At 40.1% G+C, this 23,390-nt stretch overlaps 1 protein-coding gene across 9 annotated transcripts in view; it reads right to left on the bottom strand.

The window, feature by feature from the left end:
• The window catches only part of EPS8 (EGFR pathway substrate 8, signaling adaptor), a 141,007-nt gene that overhangs the window by 66,765 nt on the left and 50,852 nt on the right, over positions 1-23,390 (bottom strand). The window contains exon 1 of one of the 9 annotated variants that reach the window (XM_080391801.1): positions 16,141-20,132. The exons of 7 other annotated variants lie outside the window; for them this stretch is intronic. The gene's annotated coding sequence lies outside the window, so the exon portion shown is untranslated. One more of the 9 variants, XM_080391804.1, reaches the window with a different exon arrangement.

The following is a 23,390-nucleotide window of genomic DNA, read 5'->3' as shown; positions in this document are numbered from 1 at the left end:
CCACTCCACACAGCTGATATCTATTCTTATTTATTCTCAACAGGGCAGCACACAGAATAAATCAAAGGCTCATTTCTATAAAAATCCATCAGCCAGTTACTTAGAAGAACCAATTTCTAGGTTAGTAGTAGGTTACAATCTTGAATTAAACAAGACAAAATAAGCTGAGTAGGAGCAACATGCACTAGTTTCCCGATTATCTTCAAACTCCCAAGCTCCATACTGCTGTGGACCACGTTTTGATGGTATCTTTTGATGATATGGACCCAGCAACATTTATGAAATCTGGATCTCTTCCACCAATAAAGTGCTCCAAATGCCAACTCACACAAGTCTGAAAAGCCTCAAATTTTATTACAGGAAGGGTTCACACTCTGTATCTTACTGTGATATTTACATTTTCTATAAGGGGTTCCAAATAATGTTTATCAATATGGTGATAGGCACTATATATATATATATAAAGTTTCCATGAAGTTAAATGAAAACAGAGAAGGCCACATATAACAAAGGTGAACAAACATTTAAGATTTAAAAATTATTAGTCAGACCATAGCCAATTAGCAATGCTCAGGTGAAAGATAAGCTCACAGTAGAGCTCAATAGCAAAACTAAAACTTTTATTTTAAAACCATGGTAAATGAGCACATACTATTCCAATAATAGTGATGAACTCCTCAAACTTCCCTATTAAGAAAGGTCTAAACTAAATAATGTGCAAACAAGGCAGAACATGAAGCTTCACAAGGCCGATATAAAAAAAAGCAAGCTCATAACTTTAGGTAACATGATTCAAAATAAACACCACTATCAGAAGTTTTGGGATTTAACAAGATTTTAATGCTAGAAAAGTGAGTATTCATATTCTCAGATGTAATTTAAAATATTCCCCATATATTTTTCAGTGTACTTTAAACACCATGTATACATGAAAGTATTAAATTAACATGTGAGACTTGAAAGGTATTTGAATTAATCAACACAGGAGACTTGGTAAGTATTTGAATTAATTTCAAATCTAGTCATCACGTCTCCTAAAAGGGACCAGGTTTTCACTTGTCACACACACACAAACCACAGAAGTAGCAGAATTTGTCCTCAAAGCGACGTAGTTATGAAGCTGTAGTGTTTAACAGCAACATTGCCAGTAATTGTGAGTTCAAACCTCTGCGCCCTGCCTTGCATGGAGTGCTTTATAGACACTAACAGAAAATTGTACATTATCTTTAAAACTTACCCTGTGTTACAGGAATCCTATTTCTTCGAAACCGACAGGCCTAAGAAAATGACTTTGTCTTTAATATGGGGGGAAATGCTCCTCCTGAAAGTTGGTATCCAAGTTGCCATCCAGTTACTTAATTGATTACTACCTCTTGTATTTTTCAATTAATAGTCGGATACATCATGAGTATCTAGATACACACTGTCCATATAGTAAGGTAACAACAAAACCAAAACCATAGGGACTCTGAAAATAGGACAGAAGAAAATAAAATTAAATTTTAAAGAGAACTAGAGTTGTACTATAAGTTAAGACCTAGCACCAGCAGTCACTGACTTCTACAAACCCTGTTCCATTTTCCTATCCATGAAAGAAAGAACCCATATCACCATCACTCAGGGGTGGTAAGTGAACCAACTGAGATACTCAACTTAATACTATCAAAAATACAATAATTTCATTGTATTTGGAAAATATGCACTGAAAATAATGTATGTTTTTCAAGGGAACATTACTTTTTCCCCTTCTACTTGAAGTACCGCCTTGACACCAATCAGGTAATCTAAAATAATTTCCCACTCCACAGCAGAGTGGAGTAATGCAGAGATAGGAGCCATGTGACTTGTTTGCTTGTACATAACTGTGAAGTCAAATGGCCAGTCCCTCTATATCACACAGCATTTCCCTGATGTTTTTCCTTCTGAACCATGAATTTAAAACAATAAACTTCAAGGACAACTTCCCCTTACCTAGGGTTAAAACCAGGCATATGACTGCACACTAAGACGCATGACCTTCAACACAGTCTAGGCAGTTCTCAGCACTTTCAGACACGTGATAACTCACCTGCATCCAAACATCACCTGGAGATGTTTGTTTGGGTCACCAAAAATCTTGAGCATCAATTTTTGTTTGCATTAATGCAGACATAACCTGAAGAGACTATATTACAATTCAGCAAGTAAACAAAGGGCTATCTTAAAATATCTAAGCATAACTGATCAGTGCACATTGGGGCTACAACTCTTCAGCACAAAGCGATTCAAGTGTAAAAGAACTTACTGAACCGAGGTCACTGCTGAACGAAGTCACACCCTGCTGCAGTACTACCAGCATGCTTCTGTAAGTCAGCATTTCTTTCATGGAAGAAAATAAACCGAGCAACAACAGATTCCACAATTTGTGGGAAGAAATTTAATTTAAACTTTTAGCATTTCATGTCTCTGATTTTCTAGTTGCAATTGTTTATGTTTCTCTGTACAGATACAATTTTCTCCTCCATTAATCTGGGCCAAGCCCTTCCTCTACAGGCATTACAATAATGAAAACATATATTCAACTAATGTCAAATTCTGGAGGTTTGGTTGGGTTTTTTTAAGTTACCCGATCAAAGGCAGAAACATGATTTTTTTCCAAACCAATTAACAAATTCACATTTCCCAAAGCGGCCTCCGGCATGAACGGCCATGCTTGGCAAATTACAGGCCTGACTTTTAGGAGTAAAAGTATACATGTTTTTAAATTTCAGTGCCTTTATAATCACATACTAGATTTCCAGCAAATATGCAGTGCTTTAAGATGACAAAATTAGAAACTCAATAAAAGACAAATTTTAATCAATGCAAAATGTTTTGGCTCCCATTTCCTCTAATTGTGGAGTTTGAATTTTCACGTATCACCAGAAAATTCTGCCCAGGAGTTTGTCACTACTGGCTACGAAGCCAAATTTAACAAGATTTTGCCAGAAAGGGATGCTGAAATACTGCAACCAGATATTTTATTGCAACTTGCTCATTCATTGAATTGAAAACATTTTGCTGAGGCATTTCCAATGTCATTTTTTTTCTAAAATTATGTGAGATAGGCTCCCAATGGAAACCTCAGAGGAGCTCAACTTTTATGAAAAGTTACCACAGGTTTAAAAGGCAGCTAACTTTCAAAAATCTTTCAGAGTACAGATTTACTGTTATCCATTCAGTTCCTTTATTAAAAATACGTGTGTCAAGGAAGTGTGGATGGGAAGGTGGAAGGGTGTCCTGGTTTCAGCTGGGGTAGAGTTAATGTTCTTCTTAGTAGCTGGTGCAGTGCTATGTTTTGGATTTGGTGTCAGAACAATGTTGACAGCACACGGATGGTTTTGGTTGTTGCTGGGTCATGTTTATACTAAGGCAAGGACTCCAGATTCTCTGCCTGCCAGCGAGAGGCTGGAGGGGCACAAGGAATTGGGAGGGGACACAGCCAGGACAGCTGACCCAAACTAGCCAAAGGGATATTCCATACCATATGACATCATGCTGCATATACATGCTGGGGGAAGAAGAGGGAAGAGAGGGATGTTCAGAGCAATGGCATTTGTCTTTCCACAAGTGTGGATGGAGCCCTGCTTTCCTAACACCTGCCTGCCAATGGAACGTAGCGAATGAATTCCTTGTTTTTCTTTGCTTGCATGCATGTCTTTTGTTTTACCTATTAAACTGTCTTTGTCTCAACCCATGAGTTTTCTAACTTTAACATTTCCAATCCTCTCCCCATCCCACTGTGTGTGTGTGTGTGTGTGTGGGGGGGGGGGGGGGGGGGGTAGTGAGCAGCTTCGCAGTGCTTAGTCACCAGGCAGTGTTAAACCACGAAAAGGGGAGAAAGGGAAGGAGCTATAAAAGCCGTACGTGTTAGAGGGGTGATGGATGAAGCTGGGGAAATCTGAATGCACCATTCATTTCCATGCACTTCAAGAACTGTTCTAGAGCAGATTCTAGAGATCTTAACATGACATAAGGAATACCCAGCTAAAATGTTTTTTCAGAGATACGATTACCCTTCTACAGAGCTAAGAAAGAATTAAACTGCTTTATCTTTCAAGATGAAACACTGAGGATCTTGCACAAATGCTAGTCACTGAAGGTATTATAGGTTGGTTGGAGTTTTCTTTGTTATCTTTATTCCCCTTCCACCCCCTCCCCCCCAAAGCACATTGGGATTGCTCTGTATCTCTTTGATACTTCTAATACTTGATACTGAACACAGCTGTCAGACTTCACAGGCTGCTTAACTTTCAATAGTAATGCTACTACCACAAAACAAATTACACCTTCAATTGCAGTAAGAATTACCTGTGAAGGCAGTTCTTAAAGCAATGAATGTTACCTTAAAACCTATTTTCCATAAGACCCTTATCCTCCTGGTTACACCCATGTGGCTAGAAAATATGTAGATCCCTGCAAAAGACACTGGAGCAATGGCATCCACAGAAAATTTTTGAGGAATGAAGGCCTATATAAACAGAGCTTTTTCCCACATTGCAGGCAACTAAGAGACCCTGTTTATTACAAAACTTCACTAGCTCCTCACCAATGATTAAATCTTGTTTATATAGCTCTGAGTTGCCTACATTGTTACACATTTTCTATTTGATGAGAATTAGAAGGATATTTTCTCTTTTTCCAGAAGGCATACGAGATAAACTTTAAACTCATACCCAGTTTCAAAGGAAAAATATTTGTCCTACACAAAACCTCCATTCAGAGTCCCTGTTTTTACTACTGTAAGAAAAATAGCTGTGCCCTGGATAGTTTGTTCATGTATGCCAATAAAAGCACATTGGATTAGAGCCAGCACTTCTAGCAAGCACCCAAAAACTTCTGAAATCCTATGAAAAGTAGAACTCTTTTCTCTGCCTATCCCTTTTATATTTCCCATTTGCAGTACCTATTACTTGTTTCCATTACATTTGTCTTTATATTACTGTAAGAAAAAGAGAAAAATAAGACTAAAGAATAGAAGCAAAGCTTTAAAAAAAAGCTCTTTTATGAAAAAAAAGCTTTCAGCTATCTTTATACAAAGTTTCAAATGTTAAGCATATGCCCTTTCAAACTCTGCTCTAATTAAAAATGATAAAACAGACTAAAATATATTCATGTTTTAGAGATATAAAGAACTAAAACCATACTGACATAAATACTTAGGTGCCTATGCTTTCATGTAGGAGTCTTATCACAATGCTTGCTGCTTAACCTAGGGCAGCTCTGTGGCACAGCCAGGGTATAAAAGAACCTGGAGAAAATTCTTGGGAATTTATTCAGATCATAGCAGGATCTACTGTGCAAATGTGCTTCCCCAAAACTCAATGTTTTTCTAAACAGTGTCCCAGACAATCACAGAAAATGGGGCTACAAGAGAACGAAGTCATCATCCATCCTTAAGGCAGGAGCAACTGTGCCAAGGTACGTCCCATATGGTAGTACTTCCCAAGCCCTTCCTTGGGCCACTGGTGAGAGAGGATAAAAACCAACCCTGGGGAAACCCAGGGTCTCATTGGCCTTACTCTAAAAAAGTTTTTCTCAATAAATAATCTAAAGCCTTGTTGCAATTTAAACATGCTTGATAGTGCTTCTATCCACAGCATACCCAAGAAATACATTAGGTTCTTAATTTTAGAAAAGGGGAAAAAGGTAACAACGACATGCATCCAATCAGTGTTAAAATGGGCTTATAAAAATATCCTGTTCCTCAGTCTTGTTTGATCAAGAATAGATGGGTTACTGCTACATCCTCTCTCTTTTATAACTCATCACTCATATCAACACCAGAATAGGCCTACAAGGATGTCATCTCATATGTTTTTCCAGCTAAGGAATCCAAAGCAAGCAGACATCAACCTCTATTTTCCCACAGGAGCCCAGAAGGCAAATTTCAGGGGGAACAATATTACAGTTACTTCATCTATATATTATCTTTCATTATCTCAGTGTTTTTCTAAACCATATCCCCTTGTTTCTTGAACTTTGTATAACCTCTTCTCTTTCCTCATATTGTTTAATTCAGCCTTATGCTTTTCTCCTCATTTTCCTTTTGTCATGCACATGTACAGCAAACTTTCTGAAATCAAGTAATTCAAGAAAAAAGAATCCAACTGCAGTCTCCGAAATAGTTCCTAATGTTATCCAAAGCGTTTAAGACGGGGACTCAGTTTGCCATCCACACTGTGATTTGTCCTTCATCTCCTATGTGATTGAGCTGGATGACCACTGAGATAATTAACACTGACAGCTGTAAATACCGTCTTTCCCAATGGAGGTAGCAAAGGCATTAAAGGTAGGGTTTTTGTGAATGGATGTGGTAATTTGTGTTTCCCCAGGTATTGCATTAAGCTTTCTGAAAACTCACAATCACTCACAGATAGATTTAGGTGAAATGGCAGAAGCAATTGCCTATGCCCTCTTTCTGTCTTCACAAGGATGCAAAAACATGACATAAAACTTGCAACTTCTCTCTGGGAGAGAGAGTTTGAAATCCATCTCAGAAGAGTGAGCTGCAACTTGCAGCGGTTGAGGTTATGGCCCAAATAAGTTTTGGCACAGGGCTAAGGCAGTTTACCGGGACAGCAGGAAAGCTGTCAGATGCCTCAACTTTCTACATCCACCAACAGCTTAGACAGTCCCCAGGCTACCCAAATGTGGGTCATATTCTATAAATTTTCACCACAAACCAAGGAGGTAGCTCTTAAGAAAATCCCTACTCCAAACTAGTACCATGCAAAAAGCTGCTGAACAAGGGCTTGCTCTCATGTTCCTCAGACTCTTTCTTACGGTCTAAGAAACAGACCTAAAAGTCTTTTTAAGTCTTCTGTTCTCTCCAGACTTGCCCTTACCCCAATACCAGCTATCCGTACGGTAGTTCATCAGCATGCTAACCCAATTTTATTGCAAAAAGAGGCCACATCTCTTGGGAAATCTCCAGAGAGCACGGTCAACAGTGCAGAGGGTTCTGCAGAGGTGCCGTGTCTGCTGGTGGTGCAGCCTGCAGCTGCGCGTGCTTTGCCAGCCAGCATCACAGCTATGGTGCCTGGAATTACTGAATCCCCTCCAGCCTGGCCCGAAACACTATGATTTGTGCCATTTCCACAAGCAAGTCAGACAGATGCAGCCTATTGCTGGAGTGAGATGAGCCTCCCTTGTCCATGTACTGATGATTTTGTCTACAGCAAAATGGCCCCAGGGCTTCAGCTGCTCAGGCGCAGCAAGGACTTGGGTGAGGGCAGACACTGGGTCATGTCTCAAGCCGGTATTTCAGCAGCAACCTGCTTGGTATTGCACTCAGCATGCTGTTCAGCCCTACGAAACTCCTTTTTGTAAACACCCAAGTAACAGCTGGTGACGGTCTGTAAGAACCTCTCCCAAGGCAGAGCTCCCCATCACTCAGCACCACACTTCTTTTCCCCTGACCTCCCTTCACTATGGCTGCAAGACCCAGGCCCCCAGGTAGCCACCCAGTGTGGGCCTGGCTCCGCATCCCACTGAGCCACCTTCTCCAAAAACGACCCTGCAGGTCACCCAGCCTGGGGATGTCGTGGCTGTTTCCCTCACCAGCTGCGCAGGAGGAGTGGTGGGAGCAAAGCCGCGAGTTGGGGCATTGCATTGCAGGCAGGAATGGAGAGGTCACCAAACAGTTTGTTGCCTGTGCATGACAAGGCCAATACTCCTAGCCAAAGGTGTCAGCACAACTGAGAACTATCCAAGCTGGCCAGGCCAAGTACCTTCATGCCCTTTCTCAAAGGGGAAACAGCATGGCTGAAGTCCAGAAAGTGACATTTAGGCAAAATACATATTCAAAAAAAATTGCTTCCTTTGCCATTATTCAGCTTTATGACTCAGTTCTTCTGAGCATATGTACATCTCAGCCAGTACCATCCTCACAGGTAATGTTAATGGGAGATACACGCCCCCATTTTCTCTAAATGAAGTTCAAAAAACTGAGTAAGATCACTACTCTAATCAGACTGCAGAGTTCGAGGATTAAAAAAAATAGAAATGGGGAAGGCCATTGGATTCAGCCCTTTTCCTGCTACAAGACCACCCTCCTGGGCACAAACTTTCCAGTTTTACTGTTGGAGCAGCACCTGACAATCTTACACCCAAAGTAAAAAAAAAGAAAAAAACACGGGTAAGACGTGAGAGTCCTTCTGCCAGCAGAAACGTACTGCCGAGAACACAACCATGCTGCCCTTCCCCTCCTGCCCATGCACCCCTGCCATCTCGCACAGTGCTCCCATCACCCCGGAGTTCCCCTTGTACCTGAGAAGGGGCTCTCTGTTTGGATTCTCACACCTGGCTAAAGGAAAGGCACACTGTTTCTGCTGACAGCCTTGAGACTCGCTAAGCCCCATGCTCATTTGGAGAAAATCCCGAAAACTTGTTATCCAGGGATGGGGAGAAAGCTCATACTCTTTCAGGCTCAAATAAGAGTACTTGTGGCCAACAGTCTCAAACCCCCTTACCGTTTCTGAAAGGCCAAGCCCTGTTGCCCCCATCTTCCTTGCCACCTCTTTTCCTAGTGAGGAGCATGTATAGCTCGGTTTAGAAAAAGACCCCAGAATATTTGTATGCTTCTGCAAGGAGCATATTAAGAAATCACAGGTTTTGGGGAGGGAGAGGATCCATTATTCTACTAACAGGGAAATCCCAGCAGATGTCCTAACATTTTTCCTGCTGCCCAGAGCAATTGGTGAGCACCAGGGGCTCCTGTGTAGTTCAGTCCTGCCAAGTTTTAGTATTGCTTAGCAGATGGCTACTTCTCACCATGCACAGGGCTTTCCCCTCCCTGGCTCTGAACAGTTTCACATCAGCTTGAAGCAGAAGCACCAGTTTGCCAGGCTTCACAACCAGCTCCTTTCACACCTGCACCATCAACAGCATGGCCCCACTCTCTTGCTCAGACTTGGTGCAATCTGGAAGCTCAAGAGATGCTAAACATCCACTTTCCTTTTAATCATGAGCAGAAGCAACACTGCAGCCCTAACACTGGCAATCAGGCAGCTCTGGCACGTGACAAGAAGGACAAAGTGCTCTGGTAACAAAAACAGCAGCAGCGATGGCTGTCCTTCCAAATTTCAGGCATACATTGCACAGCATCCTCATTCCCAGTAATGAAGTCTAACACACTGAACTGTGGCAGATGACGCTTGCAAGTCTTTAAGCATGGTAAATTTTGCTTAGTACATAAGATAGTAAGGCTGCTCCAACCAGGGAGCAGATGATACTCTCTTGGACTTGTTCTAGAAATGGAAATATGTGATGTATCACAGAAAAAAAATGTGATGTAATTTGCACTTCCCTAATATTAGGCTGTTCTTATCTAATGTTCCTCTCCTCCTCATGTTTTAGTGCACTCCAAGGGGATATTATCCAAGAGGATAATATACATGATGCAGAAAACTAGCCACATGCAACATAAAAACTAATGCCAAACTGACCACAAATGCTTTTCCAGAGCTGATTTCTAAAACTGTCCAAGCGGAGGCAAGGAGCGGAAGAAATCTCTCACTCCTGACTCATGCTGTTGGCCTGAACATGAGATGGTTTGTTACTCAGAAATGGCATTTGGACACCCCCCATCCACGTGAGTTGAATGCTGCAGAGGAGGGAAGAAGCATCCACAGCTCCAGATTTGTAGAAGAAAAAAGACTGGACAAAACTTGAGGAATTTGGGATACATTTCAAGCCACAAAGGAAACTGTAAGCAGCATAATATTTTTTGTGTGCGTGTGTGTATTTTTGAATTACCTAGAGAGAATAATACATTTTGCCTGCTGTCCAAATCCCACACAGTTGGAGTCAGCTGTGTTGCTCTCTCCCAAGCTTACAAATAAGGCTGGGAGAAAACCTTGCTTCTACTTTATTTTTCATTCTGTTTTTTTAATCCCTTTTAAATTCTAATCCCCATCTTGTTGCACGCAGAAAACTGACACTTGAGAAGTGATTGCTAATTTAAGAAATATTCAGATGAACAGTTCAATATTTCAATTACAAAAGCAGAAAAAATAAATCCATGGGATTTGCAAAAATTACAGAACCCTGTGAGAAAACCGAGATGACATTTAAGAATTATTTAGAAGCAGGACGCAAGGGATAAAGTCATGACAGTGTACTGAGTATGAGACTGCCTGGACACTAAAATAGTTATTCAGCGGAGGTAATTGCTACAAGTCAACTACGAGATAATCTGATAGCATGAATTAGAAGTGAAAGAAAACTATAAAAGCAAAAGAGCATCATGAAATGGAAAGTAGCCTCTCTCCAAATGAAAGCTACAGTTTTCAATTTTTTTCCTTTCCAAAGAGTTTTAGGGGAAGGGGGCGAAGGAACCATAGAGCAGTCAATTGCCCAGCTTCCATTAGTCCCCTTTAAATACTGATTTTGAAAAAGTTTTCAATTTCATGACAATCAAGGTACTCACATGCACCAAGATGATCCTCAGAAGAAAAACTTGGTATGAGTAATATTTGTGTGTGCAGTAGTACAGTCAGTTGGACATTTTTATCATCTTTAACCCTCACTTCCAAATGCCCCAGTAAATAATTTATTTCACCACAATATGCTCCCAGGATTAAATCTCATACTGTGTAATTTGAGCATTGCTGTTCACAGATCAGTCGGCTCAGAATGCCCCAAATAGTAGCCTTGTCCAATTAAAAAACCTAAACCAGGAGAAATGATTGGCATTCTTTGAATCCTTCAAACTTTTAAAAAAAAAAAAAAAAAAACCAACCCAAAATAAAAACCAAGTGTTAGAAAGGATTTTTAATCTTCTTGGAAATTTACAATCCTCCACTTCATCAGCTATCTAGGAAAATTGCATCCTCCCATGTTTCCTCCGCACCCTCTTTTCTTTGGATAAAAAGCAAAAAATATCTCAGTTGCAAATATCAGATTGGTCAAGAATAAAACTCAGATGCTGAAACTTTATAGTTTTGATAGATTTTCAGAATAAAACAGGGAATCAGTGAACTTGAGAGCCTGCTCCTGTTTTAAATTGCTAGGCCAAGTTGGAACTAACACATGGCTCTTCTGCAGTTATATCAGCTTTTATTTTTTTGACTGTCCACAGTGGTTACTGTATTGCGTACATAGAAAAGGTGTGCATAGCATTTAATTTTTATTTGTTTTGACCACCTCACATAACTACAGTCTCTGGGAAAGGTATTAGTTAAGCATTAACTATTATAAGATTACAGCTAGAAACAGCCTGGGTTAAGTGAGGGTTCCACAGAGGCAGAGCTTAATTATTTACTGTTTAGTTTCTGACAGTCTAGGTCCTAAGGTCATTTATTACCAAGAATGAATATAAATCACTGGTTTCTATTTTTGTAGTGCAATCACCAGCACTCAATGGGAGCTATAAGGTGATTAGGAGGAGATACCCACTTTTAAATAACAGCATGGGACAGATTTTATAAGAGAGAAAAACAACAGATAAATGTATCTGCTTAAAAAAGGGAGATATGTTCCAAAACAAGAACAATTGACATAAATTGTCAGCACCTTTATTGAGTCTTCAAACAAGAGAAGTTATTCAGAAGATACCAGCAGCTCTCCTAGAGAACTGTGAAAGCAAAAGCTCTCCAGAGCAGCAGGAGCTGATACTCCAAACCATGCTGGGGAAGCCAGAGCCACTTTGCTAACCCCTGTGCCCACAGAACATGCCACGCGCTGGCATCGGAAAGCCTGCCAACACTGCACAGATTGCATCGCCACTCGGATGACGCTGGCTATGAACCCATGTATCCAACCCCAGCTATGAAGCTGTCCACTGCAGGATCCTCTCCCAAAGTGCCAGCACGGATGCTTTTTGCTGGCACAAGTACCAGGGAGATGCTGGTAAACTACAGAGGCAGGAGCAGCATGGGCAGCAGGCACGGGCTCCCTCCTCTGCACTGGCGTGTGCTGGGGAGGAACAGGAAAAGCACACACCCCACGGATCAAGCAAATACAAAGGCTTCAAAAATACACCTGGGAGCAGGCACAGCAATATTACCTGGTGTCAGCTTTTAAAACAACAAAACAATCCCTAGGACTAGCAGCTATCTTGGCTGCAGCTGGAGGGTGCATCCAGCAGTGCAGAAGGACCTACAAGCCACAATCCCTCAGTGACAAGGGAATCTGAAACTGGTGGTTATAGTTTATGGCTTGGACTAGATGTCATTCCAGGTACCTTTGTATCTTTATTGCAGCAACCATTGTGACCCTAAAGGTTTCTACCACTCCACATAGGTAGGAACAGGTTATTTCTCCCTACTTTGTTGTGGTCAGAAAAAAAAAAAAAAAAAAACAACCACGAAAGAAAAAGAAAAAAGATAATTATGAGAACAATGATGAACATAGTACTATTTAAGGCATAGTTCAGGGCAGTATCTGGACTCTTCATGGCATTGCTTACATGAACAGCCCACATAACTGGGGCCAGCACCCTTACAAGCTCCACAGGGTCACGGTGGCTTGGATAACTTGCAAAGAGAATCTAGAAAAAAATCCAGGTGATTTGGGGTGAGGGCTGTGTGCATAAATTTGGTAATAGAGTTATTAATCATACAAGCCAAAAAAAGCATAATTTTCAGTACCTGCCTTCTGAAAAATAAAAGAAGTCCCAAGTAACTAAGATTGAATATCACAAGGTACAAAACATGCTTTAAGCCCTGTGTTGATTTGACTTCCAAGCAGGTATGTGTACCATTTCAGATTTGTATTTATTGTTCACATTCCAAAAGCATACAATTCTTCTTCTACTTCAAGGAAAAAAAGGTTATGTTATGCACTAGTAATTAACGTACAGTGGACCACAAATTGCCATTTTTAAACAAACATATTAGGAGTGTAGCCAAGCAATAGTGTTTATACTTTGTGATAATAGCAGTAGCAAAACAAATGCTTGGTTATACAAGGAATCAAAGTTTGATGATTCAGCAACATAACAAGTCAACTGCAAGATGAATATACACAAATGTATTCACTAAGACAATATATTATCATAGAAAGTTTTATTCTAGTGAATAAGTGTGATCACCCTGTTGTTACCGAGTTGTTTTTAAATGGGTATAAAGGAATACAAGTATGTTAATCACCTCTCAGGGATGACAAAAAGCTACCAGTTAATCCTTTTTTAATACCCCTATTCCCCTGCCACACACATACTACTTACCTGTGTAGCCTTAGTAGTTAACATTTTGTGGTTAGCTCTCTTTTAAGGAGAGTTAAGAATAAGAATTTTAAACAAAATGTGTAACAAACATATACACAGACCTTTATTTTATGAGTTATCCGTTAGATAGTGGCTTATCAAGACCCTTTGAATACCAGCCTATGCAAACATCCCGAGTTGCAAACGAGAGATATGTGCTTAACGCCCCTCTATCTTTTAGTCTATGAATCACCTATTGTTTCCCAATACTGTGCTATGCTCACCAGCTCTTTTGGCTGATGAATCTACTCCTTAACTGTACTATGTTTAAATAACGGTATAAACTGCAGAATAATTTAGGTTGGGAGAGATCTCTGGAGGTCATCTAGTCCCAACTTACTGATGCTAACAAGGCTAACTTTGAAGTTAGACTGAGATATGGTCTATGAATTGTGTACAATAACCACAATGACTCCTCAAGCCACCAGAAATTCAGCAAGTGATCGACCAATAGCCCCTGACCACAAGTGAAAAACTCTCCCCAATTTGTCCTATGCTTATGTCCTGGTACATCTGAATGAGATCAAGAACAGAAGTAAAGTCTTGGCAAAAGCACAGCTGCTGACCTTTGACTCAAATGCAGTTCAACAGCATTTTAGGAAACCTGGTGTGGTAACAACTAGGCTGAGGCAGCATAGCAAGGACAGATAGCTGCAGGAATCCCTAGGAGGAAGGTAGACAGCACAGTGGGGGGAGGACTGTGGGTGGAAGTCAACAGAGTGTTTTTCTGGAGGACAGCAGCACAGCTCAGTTGGCTAACACACGGAGAGGTTCCTGCAAACCCATTTAGTATGGCTTGCATGGTCCCTGGTGACCCAAAAATCCCGCTTCATGAAGACATCTGTATTTGCAACAGCCTTGCTGCAGCTGTTTATACATTCCCCTTAACTGAGGCCTCAGTATGGGGCTGCAGGGAGGAGAGTGAGTGAGTTACAACAAGCTCCATTCTCTAGCGCAGAGCAGAGAATGAACATTTACTATCCAGCACAGAAAATTTGTCAGGCTGTAAATTGGTATCATTGTCTGGTATTAGCATAATTCATCTAAATATACACACATATAAATATTTAAATAAGAATTGTAGCACCACAATGTGCCCCGATATGTTTGGCTTTGCCTCTTTGGACTTATACACTGAGGCTACAACAAGATGCTATGCCAAGTGCAACAGGCTGCACATTCTCTAATGGTTCAACCATCCTGCGCTACAGTTTGTCATGATTCCCACATGCAGAAACAAACCCTCTTAAGCTAACAAAGTTAAAAACGGTCACTCAGAATAGTGTTGAAAGCAGTCTGCATTACAAGGTGTGTCCAAAAGATAGGAACAAATTTTGCTATTCACACTTCGATCATACTGGAAAATTGAGTAACTGCTTCTCCATCAGCAACAACAATGTTGTTAACATTTCATACTTTAAATAAATCACAGTGCTTAAAATGACCCACTACTTAAAATCCCTCGTGGTTGTAGCAGTTCCTGGCAAACTGAAAACAATTTTCCTTCCGCACTTCCTCTCTGTAGTACAGCTGAATGACCTTGGTGGTGGGAGAAGGTCAGTGCAGATGAGAAAACAGTCTTCAAAACACTGATTCACCATTTGATTTTAAGTACTAAATTCACATTTTGGAAACAAAGCCAACTTAAAAACATTTAAGTCTTGTGACTTAAAAGACAACACAGGAGTTTCAAGAACAAGTATTTGAGTGTCCCCCAACAATGCTCTCTGAAGCAATAGTATGAACAATTTCAAAAACATCAAACTACTAAAAAAAACGAACCCAAAACCACCAAACCAAACAAAAAACCCTAAACAAACACAAAAAAAAACCCAAAACCCAACCAACACACAAAAAGAAAGGGATAGGTGGGCTTGCTTCTAACTTCACATACCCCGCTTTGCCCTGTACATTGCAAACTGACATAAATCACTTCAGTCTTCAGCAGTTCACTTTGAAGATTTCATTTATTTGTATTTTTGCTCTTTCCCAGCCTCTTACGGTTTCCCATCCTCCATGAACAAGCAAACACTGTCAATAGTTCAGAAGTAGGTTCAGACAGCTTCTCAATACCCTAGAGTGGTGAATTCCAAACTTTTGGATAGTCAGATCTCACCATCTATTTTTACAGGCAAGCATCTTTACCTTTGTATTGATTGCTTTGCCTTTAAAAGAAATACTCTCAAATTAATACTAAGACAAAATTTACTGTGCGCCACATGTGCCCTCTAGTCTCAGGGTCTGTATAAAGCCAAGACAAGAAGCTGAGCCAGGAGCCGCAGAGTACACACTAAAATAACTTAAAGGAACAGTTGCCCTAGAGACAGCAAGCCCAGCGCTCAGTGTGGCTGCAGCAGCCTCCCTGGAACGTCTGCATCAACCCATGCCCAGCTCAGCTCACCTAATTATTCTTGAACCTATTTCACCCTCTCTCTGCCCTCACAACTACCCTCATACTAAAACATCTCATATTTAAAAACCACCAGCAATAATTCTTTTCAATAACTGACATCAAATCCAAAACCTCTTACAGCACCCAGACAAAATAATACTCTAATATAATTAATTCCCTCTGTTTCCTCTTTCCCTCATAACTCATTGCTCATTTACAGCTAAGTTGCATCTTCTCATGAGCTTGCTTATAGTACCAGCATTCCTGTAGTTCTGGCCACAGACCAAATGATAAAAATAAAGCCAAGAGGATTTACAAGATAAATAGCAAAGCTATGCATAAATGAAGTATCTGAAAACCCTGTACCAGTCTTCTACTACACTCTAGCACTTCACTTCCATGCAGGCTGATGGTATTTTACCACAGGTATTTTACCAATAGCTCTAGGGTGGCATACAGGTGACTGACTTTGAATGTATTTGATAAATATTTAAATAATAAAGAAAATAAAGTAAGTAACTTCTAAAAGCAGGTCTGAAGCACTTTTTTTTCTGAACGCTGTTTCTCCTCAGTGGATTTATACTTTTCTTCTGCAGGAGTACTAATCTCTCAAACAAATAAAATAAATGCTCTGAGAGTAAAGGCAGCAGTTCTGGTCTGATAAATAACAACATAAAAACAGCACCTTTGCACTCAGCAGTCCTGCCTCCAGTGTGCAGTCAGGAGTGATTGCTGCTGACTAGTGAGATAAATAAGGTTCTACTACTTTCATGCTTGTTTGAAACAGGATATCAGTGTTATTGTTGTGCAGCAAACTGAATACTATTGTCTTCTATATAAAGCTAAGTTCTTCATTAATTTTCAATTACATATCTGGACAGTTCTTGCTGCACCACTCGATAACAGGTAACGGGATACAGAGACAATGTCAGAGCATGCTTTGCTCTGCGCAAACTTTATGATGTGAAAACGCTTAGGAAGGGAGATCAGTCTATGAGATTGGGAAATGTTTAATCCAGAGCCAAACAGAAATTCCAGCCTTGTAAACCTACTTTTAAACAATCACTTGCCAGATTCAAGGGCTGCAGTTTTTCTTTGTAAAATGCTACAGATGCAAGTTATCATAAAGGGGAGAAAACCAGAGCAAAAACATCAGTAAGAAAACACATTGGAATAGAAGGTTTAACAAGCAGTTTTCAATGACGAAGTTCAGTATCACATGTGTAGGCTGAAGATGTAGTACATAGAATAAAATACAACATACACATATTACACATAAATACCAGCTCATCATTTCAGTGAAGAATACAGACCAGAAAAAACTATTTTAATTCATGATACTACCAGAATACTAATAAATTTTATTGTACAGGACTGGGTAGTAAGCGATTGAAAAGAAACAGGCCATGCATGTTCTCAACGTTCAAACTGGCAAGCTACTACTTTTTGGAAACCATTAGAAAACATTAGGAGGGAAAACATATGCTTGAATGTGAGGCTTTAAAATATTTTGGAGTATATTCTGACACTACTTGAAATAAATACCTAGTAATGGTGCCTGCTCTTTGGAACCTCAAAGTTGAGGAGATAAGGAGCCTCTGAAAGAAGAAACAGATAGGAAAACAAGATGTTTCTAGAGCCGCCCAGGACTCCCAGACATCACCATTATTTTCTTACCTTTATCTGGCTTGAAGCTCCTGAAAGCCAACTATTTTTCTTAAATCAAATACAGCATACAACATATTTACATCTGGAAGCGCCTGCATCTTCCTTAACATCCCAGTAAAAGGTCAGTGTTGCTATTGTATGTCACACTGCCATTTTTTTCAGAAAGCCCACCCAAAAATAATTATATCAAGCCTGAAATTTCTTACGAAGAAGTCAAGCAGTATTTTCCTCTTTTAGCTAAGAAGTTCTGCCATACTAGTTTTTGGCAGTATTCCATATTCCAGTGGTTTTTCCATATTCTTTTCCTTTAGAAAAACCCAAACCTCAGTGTAGGAGTAGAGACTTCAATAAACTGTTCATCTTAATGAACAGACACAGACTGAATTAGTAAGTGATCCCTCTTCTGAGAAAGCATTACTAAAACCACTGAATTTGTGCCAGTAACAATGTACATGCTTGTGATAAGTCAGATCCATTTCATTTCGTGCCACCAAAGAACAAGTCAAAAACTTAGGGCAGATAACAGAAACTGATCCACTGATAGTTTCATGTTGTAACTGATAGAGCTTTCCATTCCTTCCACATTTCAGATTTAAGAGGGTGGCTCTTAAGTGGTGGTAAAACCAAAATATTTTCTTTAACTGAAAGAGTCTTAAAATGGTGCCAAAGAAGATTAGAGGAACTTGATCTCTTTTTACTTGCATCTTTAGGTCAAACACTTTAAATAGAGGTTTTGGCACCTAATAAAAAAAAAAAATAAAAACCTAAATCAACTTCTCTCAAATTCATGGCTTTTTATGACTCATGCTGCCAAGCCTTTTAGTTATGCCAAGCTTCTGCAAGAATTAAATGCTGTTCAAATTAGCCTGGCATAAAAGGCTGTGTCCTTATCAGATGAACATGAGCACAGCTATCAGTTCAGTAGCTCCACAGCCATTGTGCCCTGAGGCTCATCATAGCTATCTCTGGTCCAGGACTGAATTCTGCCAGTGCTGACCCGCAAGCCAAGGCAACTCTGGGGAGAGGAGAGGAGGGATGGCGTCTCCCCGTGGTTCACCTTCCTGAGCTTATTTATTACTATTGTTAATTCCTTCTTCACCCTGATAATAAAGGCAGCTATTTGAGCTACTCAGAGATGCACAATGTGAGGTTGTATCTCAGAAAAGGTACTACGAGGCAGGCGGTAGGACTGCAGGCTTGCAATGCATCTTGATGTAATAGCAGACCCATGATGCACCATTTTGGCATGGGAGAAATCCTGTTTTAAAACACCTCCCTGTTAATATGTAGGGTACCACCTGTGCAACATATGCTTACATACATAGAATGCTGCAAACATTTGCACACCAGAAAGTTATAGAAACTTATTTTCATTATATGAATGTGATGAAACTTGGTTAAAAATAGTTATTTCAGTGAGAAACAGCCATGGAAGCAAAACGTATCATTATTCTACTGTTTCAAAATGCAAAAAAAACCCACTTCTGTCTATCCTTTCCAGGGCAGGCTTGGGGTTATCCCTGGTCCTCTGAGGCCTCATACCAGCTGAAGCTTCCTTGGTCCAGGCTGCCACATTCCACCTTTCTGATACATTTTACATCTGGCTTCTTTTACGCCTCCTGAATTATTAAGTGCAGCACATCTTCCACCACAGGAGGTGGACAGTATTTCTTTCCACACTTTACTTTCTCTTACACAAGACTTTGCAAGCACATGTTCTCAGTCAGCAGGCAACCATCACGCTGGTATCGGGAAAATGTCCTTTTATAACCCTGAGAGTCTAGCAGTAGCATACGGCTCTCTCGTTTCACACAGAATTGCCAAGAAGTATTTTTTTGCCAGTTCTTCTGACACAAGTAGAAGACAGAGGTAAACTTTCAGAGTATATCAGCAGATATTCCCTTAATTCATGACCTGTTTCCTTGTTTGGGCTTGATATGCATAATCTAGTAAGTGTTGAAATTTCTCTACCTGCTAAACCACTCCATTGTGCAATTAGCACAAACACACCAGAAAAATAATTGTGTTTGTGCATGGCTTCAGTTTGGATCACATGCATAAGGTACAATAAAGAAATACATTAAAGATCTCTCACATGAGCCCATCCATCCACACAGCAGCATGTTGACATTTTTTGGTCCAGTCCTAGAAGCAGCAATGCCTGGGCAGCACTATACCAACACTGTTACGTTGTTTCTGCTTGTACTGGCTGGGTATCTTAGCCTGTAGCTACACATACTGTTTTGGTAAATACAACGGAGAATCCCCCTTGGAAGGGACTTACCCTCAACTCTGCAATCAAATACCACATGCTGCAGGAGCAGATGGATTATTACTGGACAGGTGCTTATTAGAGTGCAAGTGCATCACTGTGACAAACCTCTGGTACAGAAAAGCTTAGATAAAAAACACAGATCATAAACCCCACACCACTGTATAAACCTGGCACACAGGGGAGGCTAGCATGTTAGTAAACATTAAGGACAACAGCACTTCTGTTTACATACGCCATTCTACCTCCTGGCCATCATCTTCTGTACCACCTCACTAAGCAGTTCCCTTTATCGTCATCTTTTTCTCCCCTTCTTGAACCATTCACTTGCCATGGAGAAATAGGTGATGGAGCAATGTGTTACATGTGCAGTAAGGATCCCTTCAATTCCACCCCTCTGGACTTCAAAAGTTATTCAGCCACCTGCATTTCCAATCCTCAGTCAATTTTTGGTTTCTGAAATGACTGTGCATAGAGCTTTATGAGGCTCTGTGTTTGTTAAAATCTTTCAGAACCTTTGCTACTCAACCCAGTTTTTCAGTAAGAATTTGGATACTTTCATAGGAAAAGGGGCGGGGGGGGGGGGGGGGGGGGGGGGGAGGGAAGGTGCTGAAACCCACCTTTTCCCCTGAAGTTCCACTAACCCACCACCACCTAGCAATCACAGCAGGAAGCTGTCTCTCAGATGCCCACTCTTGAGCAGCCATGGCACCCCTGTGAGGGACAGGGAGAGGATGGACACACAGACTACACAGCCCATGCACGAACTGTGTAAAAGCTGCTGTTAATGGGCATCAAAGGTAAAGTTTCCCCTGTCCCCCTGGGGGTGGGGGGGAAGCCCTTGGTTGTTTATGTGTTTTATGTGAGCATTTTCAATCTGCAACAGGAAAACTTTTCAGCAAAAAGCTTTAAAATTTAATTTCTTTTCCCAAAAGCAACTGGTTTGAAGAAGTGATGGCTGAATGTATACAGGTCCCCTCACCCCACATCACTGCAAACAGATTCTCAAAGAGCTTCAGCTCTGGATGGGCAGTTGCTCCATATCTGCTACCATGTTCTCATTTTGTATTTCTGTTCAAAAAGTTAAAAAAACTTGTGCCCTAATCTGTAAGCAGTATGATAGTTCTGGATTTTTCAAGCATTTGTTAGTACAAACAGAATTAAAATACACTTCAGCTGAGCTGCAAACAGAGATTTTACTAGATACTAACAACTCAGGTAGCAAAATAAATATTTTTTCTAGGCTAACCTTGATGTTTGGACAGGTGCCTGGGATTTACGTGGTTACTCAAGTATTCACATCTGTGCATTAAAGCTGTCACCAACTTAGACTACTTCTCCCTCCCTCATAATCTGGATAAAAACAGAAAGAAAATACCCGCTTGTGCTTCTCTGTTATCTCCTTGACTGATCACAGAAGTGAATAACCGGACTGATTTATTTTTTTTCCAAATCAAAATACATAAGGGATTAACAGCTCCCTGCACTTTTGATAGAGTGCTGAAATGAGGTCCCTCCTCCTGAAGTCAGATCTGTTTCTTTTTACAAGCAAGGGGGGGGGGGGGGGAGGAGATAGGAGAAAGGGTGCTTTTAGTTTTGTTTCTCCATGCCTCTCTCATTGCAACTTAAATTTGCATACCCTATTTTTCCTAAGAACAGAACAGGAGACTGAAAAACAGTACACTGATACATATTTTAAAAAGCATTTGAAACAAAAAAATCATTAAGGTTGAAAACTTATGAATAAGACACCCTTTTCAATCCTACTCCTACAGAGGCTGCTACAAGTCAGACTTCCTCAGTGCTCTGCATTTCACCTGTAGTCCTGCACTTCCATTCACATGGTTTTCACTACCCTTGTCCTCCTTAAATAGTGAGTAAAACTGAAGGACACCAAAGGTGAGATTTATGCGCACCGAAGGAGAGTCCAGCCTGGCCCCGGCTGGGAGTGCTGGCTTGCGGGGAAGAGGCAGAGCCCCATTTCATTGCTTCACATCCCTTACTCATCCCTCCCCTCTATTTTGGTATAAACCGACTCTGCTAAGCCAGAACACGGCTAGGGCCCCTCAGGAAGGATTTGTCTCTAAGCTCCGTTAATTAGCCAGTGTAATCACCAAATGTCTCCCTTACCACTGGTTTTCACTTTTTTTATCAATTTGTAGCTTTAAGACTCCATCCAATGCTATATACTCTTGATATTTTACATGTTGTGAGTAACTAACTAGATACATGCAAGCCACCTCAAAAACTTGGCAGGCAACAAGTTGCTGATGGCAGAGCTGAAACTTCTGATACCTTTTACAGAACAGAATTTTTAAGGACTAAGCAGGAGCAGATGGATGGCAGCACCAGCTTAAACGTACTATAACCACTCAGTTTTAGATGGCTGTTAAACCATCGAATCTGTACGTAAATCCATGCAGGATACTGTAAAATAATCTGTGTAAAGTTATAAGTTGTTATATTAAAATAAAAATACATCAGAATCCATAGTACGGTGAGATACACCTGAAAAAAAGTAAACAAAAGCGAATTACAGCCCTTTTATTAAAACAAGCACTTAACTAGCAGTGACAGAAGCTAGATAACTATAAAAACACACTAAGATGCTAAAATGGTACCTGATTTATTCTTGCTGAATATCTAAACACTGACACCTCTTCTGGTGAATTCTAGTGTCTTGCACATTTTGACTGTGGGAGTGCTTTCATAATCCTTATAAACAAAACTGGTTTGAAACAAAAATATTTGTAATGAGGAATCAAAAAAGGGACTAGGACCCCTACTATATATCCACTCCAAAGCATCTTCAGGAGCACAATAATTTCTCTCAGATTCATAGCTGCTATTATCCAAAGCCTTCCTTTCTCAGAGTTTTGTGATTGAAAAAAAAAAAATAAGCAAAGATTAAATTGTTAAATCTAGCTTCTTCTGCTGCACCCTCTTCAATTACTTCTTGAAATAAATTCAAACTTCATGCGTTAGAAACAAGCATTCTTCAATGCCATACACCAGTGTAAATCTCAGAACACAAAGCATGGTAACAACAAGGAATAAAAAAGCTTTCAAAAAGAGAAAAAAGAAAGAAAAAAAAAAAGAAGAGAGTGTAGATTTTCTGCATGTTCAGGTCCCCAGTTAATATTTAGCTATTTGGAAGCATCCCCTTAGCTGATATTCACAACTTGCCATTGCAAGCTCAGTAACAGCTTTAATGGTGCACAGTAAATAAATACACACACTGAAATAAAACAAAGCTCTCTTTCTAAAACAAAATAATTTAATACTCTGCTGTAAAAAGTAACTTTGTTTCAGTTTGGTCTAATGAACTTTGAGTAGTATTCCTCCTTTGCACTAAAGGAAAACATACCATATTTTAAGAATATAGAGGAGTTGACATTGTCTTTTTCAGGAAAGGAGTAAGGGGAGGCTGGATGCTGCAGAGAAGGGAATTGAGGGATGGAATAAATCCAAAAATAGGACAGCCATCAGTGTTGCATCTGAAGCAGTCATCACTGCTCACCAAGCTGCTGGAGCCTATGCACAACTAGTACTCTGAATTCACATTAAAAGGCACTCAGATGCATGGGAGCTGCAACTGGAAATCCTTTAACCCAACTTGGTATGTTACAGACTATGGGCATTTTAAAATACATAGGAAATTCCTAAAAATCCTCTCAAAAACATCAGTTAAGGTTGTTTGTAATATCATAGATCTACTGATATGTTAAGATATTAGTATGCTTTTAAACTATTTAACACAAATATTGTAAGATAGAATAGTAAAGCATCAATATTAAACACACCAAATGGTGCAAAATAAACCAAAAGTA

The sequence above is a fragment of the Falco punctatus genome (assembly GCF_963210335.1).
Source record: "Falco punctatus genome assembly, chromosome: 6".
NCBI classification, from domain to species: domain Eukaryota; kingdom Metazoa; phylum Chordata; class Aves; order Falconiformes; family Falconidae; genus Falco; species Falco punctatus.
The sequence above is the reverse complement of the archived record's forward strand: the minus strand, read 5'-3'. Positions and strand labels throughout refer to the sequence as shown.